Raw genomic sequence first — 6,223 nt, 5'->3', positions numbered from 1 at the left:
ACTCAGATCTGTGATGTATTTTTTATGAAAAATGAGTTTTTCAACATGAGAAGATAAACTTAATATCTTCAAGCCATCATTATTATATAGACATGTGGCAGCGGGGGCGTGGTCAAGTGTCGGTCTGTGACAGAGGGCGGAGTCAGGGAAGGTAAGTGGCAGAATCACTACACCTGATGTCAATGAACCTGTTTGTGTGTCTTCCCCAGTGACCACACCCTATATAAGGAGAGAGAGAGAGAGAGCAGAGGAAGAGAGCTCTCTCCCTGACCAGACAACTGATGTATGTGTGCGTGTCTGTGTGACTGGGAGTTTGAAAAGCTGAAAATAGAGTTTTGAGAACTCAGTTCTGGCCTGCCATACTTCTGTGCTCCACCCACCTGCTCCAAGTCTTACAGTGGTGCTGAAACCCGGGAGATGGAGCACAGAGGAGAACAGCCCCATGGAGTCCTCCCCCTTCGCGGACCTGGTCCATGCCCTCGCCACAGCCCAACAGAGCCAGCACCAGGTGTTGGTCACCTTCTGAAAGGAGCAAGCGCAAAGGTTCGAGGCCCTGGTGCTGGCACAACAAGAAGATCGTCAGGCGTTCCGGCACCTCCTCGCGGCGGCAGGGTCCACCACCTCCACCGCCGCAGGCACTCCCCACCTCACCCTAACGAAGATGGGCCTGCACGACGACCCCAAGGCCTTCCTAGCACTCTTCGAGCAAGCAGCAGAGGCCAGTGGCTGGCCGGTGGAGCAGAGCTTGGCGCGCCTCCTCCCCCTGCTAATGGGTGAGGCGCAGCTGGCCACACTACAGCTCCCCGCCGACAGCCGGCTGGTCTACATGGACCTGCGCCAGGCCGTCCTCCAGTGTGTGGGGCACACCCCAGAACAACAACGCCAGCGCTTCTGCGCTCTACTCCTGGAGGAGGTCGGCTGCCCGTTCGAGTTTGGCCAGCAACTCCGGGATGCCTGCCAGTGGTGGCTGAGGGCTAACAATCGCGACGCTGAGGGAATTGTCGATCTGGTGGCACTGGAGCAATTCATCGCCCGACTTCCTGAAGGGACCGCGGAGTGGGTCCAGTGCCATCACCCGGCATCACTGGATCAGGCTATCAAGTTGGCGGAGGATCATTTGGCGGCTGTTCCCATGGCAGGAGCGCAGATCTCCTCTTCTCCTCTCTCTCTCTCTCTCTCTCTCTCTCTCTCTCTCTCTCCCCTTCTGTGTCTCATCCTCACCCCATTCCCCCACCATGGAGGCGGAGGCCAGCTGCACCCCAGCCGGCCCGTCACACCTGTGGTGCCCTCCCGTTTCCCGCTTCCGTGTCTGTCTCCCCCCCCCCCCCCCCCCCCCCCCCAGGTGAGTGAGCCCAAGAGCACCGGTGCAGAGAGAAAGCCCGGGCCGGTTTGCTGGCGCTGCGGGGAGCCGGGGCACCTCCAGCATCAGTGCTCAGCAATGGAGGTGGGCGCAGTGGTCCAGATCCCCGACGCGCCAGGAACCGCCCTGGATCGGGCCGGAGCGTATCGCATACCGGTGAGTGTCCAAGGGGCTACGTATCAGGCTTTGGTGGACTCTGGCTGTAATCAGACCTCAATCCACCAAAGCCTGGTGCAAGATGAGGCATTGGGGAGAGCACAAGTGGTGAAGATGTTGTGTGCGTGCACGGGGATGTTCACGACTACCCTTTAGTGTCGGTCCACATTCTATTTCGAGGGGAGAAATTTAGTGTAAAGGTGGCGGTTAATCCTCGCCTTACCCACTCAATAATTTTGGGGACTGATTGGCTGGGATTTCAGGAGTTAATGAGTCATTTAGTGAAGAGTGGGTCCTGCTGTAGTTCAGCCGGGGGAGGTCCTGGTGTGGCATTGGCAGGAGCAGCTGTCACAGAGCCATCTACATCATCTCCGTGTCAGAGTGAGGAGCAGCAGGCTCCTCCTCCCTCTCTCGGGGAATCGCTCGCGGATTTCCCATTAGAGCAGTCGCGAGACGAGACTCTGTGGCATGCGTTTGACCAAGTGAGAGTAATCGATGGTCAAACGCTCCAGCAAAACGCCACCCCGTCCTTCCCCTATTTCTCTATTATGAAGGATAGATTATACCGAGTGACGCAGGACACTCAGACTAAAGAGCAGATCATGCAGCTTTTGATCCCAAAGAGCCGCTGGAAATTGGTATTCCAGGCAGCTCACTTTAATCCCATGGCTGGACACTTGGGGCAGGATAAGACACTAGCCCGAATAATGGCCCGGTTCTATTGGCCAGGGATTCATGGCGATGTCCGTAGGTGGTGTACGGCATGCCGTGAGTGCAAGTTAGTAAATCCAGTGGCCATTCCAAAAGCGCCTTGTGCCCTCTACCATTAATCGAGACCCTGTTCGAAAGAATTGGGATGGATCTCGTCGGGCCATTAGATCGGTCAACATGAGGGTATTGCTTTATTTTAGTCCTGGTGGACTATGCAACGCGATACCCGGAAGCCGTGCCTCTGCGCAATATCTCAGCACCCAGTATTGTGGAAGCGCTCTTCCACATCATCTCCTGAGTCGGAATCCCCAAAGAGATTCTGACTGATCAAGGCACTTCGTTTATGTCACGCACACTGCGCGAACTGTATGGGTTATTGGGAATTAAGCCGATCTGCACCAGCGTTTATCACCCACAAACGGACAGTTTAGTCGAACGGTTCAACCGCACACTCAAGAATATAATTAAAAAATTCGTAAGCGAGGATGCACGTAATTGGGATAAATGGCTTGAACTCCTGTTATTCGCAGTGTGAGAGGTCCCACAAGCCTCCACGGGGTTCTCCCCGTTCGAATTATATGGGCATAAGCCGCGCGGCATCCTAGATGTACTGCGGGAAAATTGGGAGGAGGGACCTTCACCGAGCAAAAACGAAATTCAATACGTTATGGACCTGCGCGCAAAACTCCACACACTCACACACCTAACCCAGGAGAATTTGCTGCAGGCCCAAGAACGGCAAAGCCGCCTGTACGACAGGGGTACGCGCCTTAGGGAGTTCGCACTGGGAGATAAAGTACTCGTACTGTTGCCCACGTCGAGCTCCAAATTGATCGCCAAGTGGCAAGAACCCTTTGAGATCACACGGCGAGTCGGGGACGTTGACTATGAGGTGGGGCGCTACAGATTTACCACCTCAATCTGCTTAAACTCTGGAATGAGGAGGTCCCCGTGGCGTTGATGTCGGTGGTTCTGGAGAAGGCAGAGCTGGGGCCGGAGGTTCAAAAAGGAACATTGACATCGCTTACCTCTCCGGTCCCCTGTGGAGACCACCTCTCCCTGACCCAACTAATGGAGGTTGCCCAGTTGCAGACCGAATTTTCAGATGTGTTCTCACCCCTGCCCGGCTGCACCCGCCTCATAGAACACCACATTGAGACGCCCCCAGGGGTGGTAGTACGCAGCCGCCCTTACAGGCCACCCGAACACAAGAAAAAGGTGGTTCAGGAAGAACTCGAGGCCATGCTCGAAATGGGCATCGTCAAGGAGTCCCACAGTGACTGGAGCAGCCCAGTGGTCTTGGTTCCCAAGGCCGACGGGTCGGTCTGGTTCTGTGTGGACTATAGAAAAATCAATGCGGTGTCTAAATTCGATGCGTACCCAATGCCTCGTATTGACGAGTTGCTGGATTGACTAGGCACGGCTCGCTTTTATTCGACACTGGATTTGACAAAGGGTTATTGGCAGATCCCCTTGACTCCGCTATCCTGAGAAAAATGACCTTTTCCACACCGTTTGGCTTACATCAATTTGTCACACTTACTTTTGGGCTGTTTGGGGCGCCTGCTACGTTCCAGTGGCTTATGGACAGGGTCCTCCACCCCCATGCCACCTACTAGGCCGCTACTTAGACGACATCATAATCTATAGTAACGACTGGCCGCGGCATCTGCAACACCTGAGGGCCGTCCTTGGGTCGCTGAGGTGAGCAGGTCTCACGGCCAACCCGAAGAAGTGTGCGATTGGGCAGGTGGAAGTATGGTATCTGGGCTTCCACTTGGGCAATGGGCAGGTGCGTCCCCAAATTAATAAGACAGCAGCGATTGCAGCCCACCCGAGGCCCAAGACCAAAAAGGGGGTGAGACAGTTCCTGGGGCTGGTTGGCTACTATCGTAGGTTTATACCTAATTATTCGGACGTCACCAGCCCACTGACTGATCTCACTAAAAAGGGGGCACCAGATCCGGTCCAGTGGATGGAGCAATGCGAGCGGGCTTTTTCTGAGGTGAAGGCTGCACTGTGTGGGGGGCCACTGTTACACTCCCCTGACTTTTCTCTCCACTTTATGTTGCAGATGGATGCGTTGGACAGACGGCTGGGGGCTGTTTTGTCCCAGGAGGTGCAGGGGGAGGATCGCCCCATGCTGTATATAAGCAGGAAGTTGTCAGTGCGTGAGGGGTGCTACAGCACCATAGAGAAGGAGTGCCTGGACATCAAATGGGCGGTCCTCGCCCTCCGCTACTACCTGCTGGGACGCCCTTTCACCCTCTGTTTGGACCACGCGCCCCTCCAGTGGCTCCACCACATGAAGGATGCCAACGCGCGGATCACCCGTTGGTATCTGGCACTCCAACCCTTTAACTTCAAGGTGGTCCACAGGCTGGGGGCGCAGATGGTCATGGCGGACTTCCTCTCCCATCAAGGGGGTAGAGGGAGTCGGCTGCAGGCCGGATGGCTGCCCGGCCTGAGTCGGGCGGTGGGGGTATGTGGCAGCGGGGGCGTGGTCAAGCGTCGGTCTGTGACCGGAGGGCGGAGCCAAGGAAGGTAAGTGGCAGAATCACTACACCTGATGTCAATTAACCTGTTTGTGTGTCTTCCCCAGTGACCACACCCTATATAAGGAGAGAGAGAGCAGAGGAAGAGAGCTCTCTCCCTGACCAGACGACTGATGTATGTGTGCTTGTCTGTGTGACTGGGGGTTTGTAAAGCTGAAAAGCTGAAAATAAAGAGTTTTGAGAACTCAGTTCTGGCCTGCCATACTTCTGTGCTCCACCCGCCCACTCCAAGTTTTACAGACACATTCAGAAACAAAAAGTACCCAAATTAATCAAAACAATTCATCAATTTTCTCATAAGTGACATATTGAGAAATATGTCAGGGTTGTAGTTCTCCATGTCCTGAATGTAGTTCGTATGAAAAATATTAGTAGTGTATTTCCCATTAAAACACTTGTGTCTATATATAAAATATATAAAAACACACATTCCATTATCCGTAACCGCTTATCCTATGCAGGGTCGTATGGGCGAGAGGCAGGGTACACCCTGGACAAGTCGCCAGGTCATCGCAGGGCTGATGCATAGAGACAAACAATCATTCATGCCTACGGTCAATTTAGAGCCACCAATTAGCCTAACCTGCATGTCTCTGGACTGTGAGGGAAACCAGAGCACCTGGAGGAAACCCACGCAGACATGGGGAGAACATGCAAACTCCACACAGAAAGGCCCTCGCTGGCCACTGGGCTCAAACCCAGGACCTTCTTGCTGTGAGGCAACAGTGCTAATCACTACACCACTGTACTGCCTGTTTTATATATATATATATATATATATATATATATATATATATATATGTGTGTGTGTGTGTGTGTGTGTGTGTGAGAGAGAGAGAGAGAGACTGAAACAGCAGCAGCATTGTGTTTCAAAAGACTCAGTGAAAAGGTTGTCACACTCATTTAGACTCAATTTGGCCCTGGGCTCTGTGTATCCATTTTCTGCTGGAGTTCCCACCTGTCATTTCCCTCCATAACTGTAGGACTGTTAAAGGAATACAACTAGATTGTCTTTAGTCATTTTACATTTAGCTCACAGCACCACACTGCGATTTGCATGTTTCATTTCCATATAGGAAATGTTTGTACTAAAGTGTAACAATAATCAGTCAGAGATAGGGTAAAAATATGTCTTGGGGACCGTCCAACTTAAGTTAGCTTAACTTTGAAAAGTTATTTAAACATTCGTCTCAATTTTACATTTTGGATTAATGGATATTAGATTTTTGTGTTTGAGGAGCTATGATAAATACTGAAAAAGGAAAAACGACACAAAATTCTATTCTGGGCAGCACGGTGGTGTAGTGGTTAGCGCTGTCGCCTCACAGCAAGAAGGTCCGGGTTCGAGCCAGCGGCCGGTGAGGGCCTTCTGTGCGAAGTTTGCATGTTCTCCCTGTGTCCGAGTAGGTTTCCTCCAGGTGCGCCGGTTTCCCCCACAGTC

Source organism: Neoarius graeffei, chromosome 9 (genome assembly GCF_027579695.1).
Source record: "Neoarius graeffei isolate fNeoGra1 chromosome 9, fNeoGra1.pri, whole genome shotgun sequence".
Lineage (NCBI taxonomy): Eukaryota > Metazoa > Chordata > Actinopteri > Siluriformes > Ariidae > Neoarius > Neoarius graeffei.
This window is presented reverse-complemented; position numbering follows the sequence as displayed.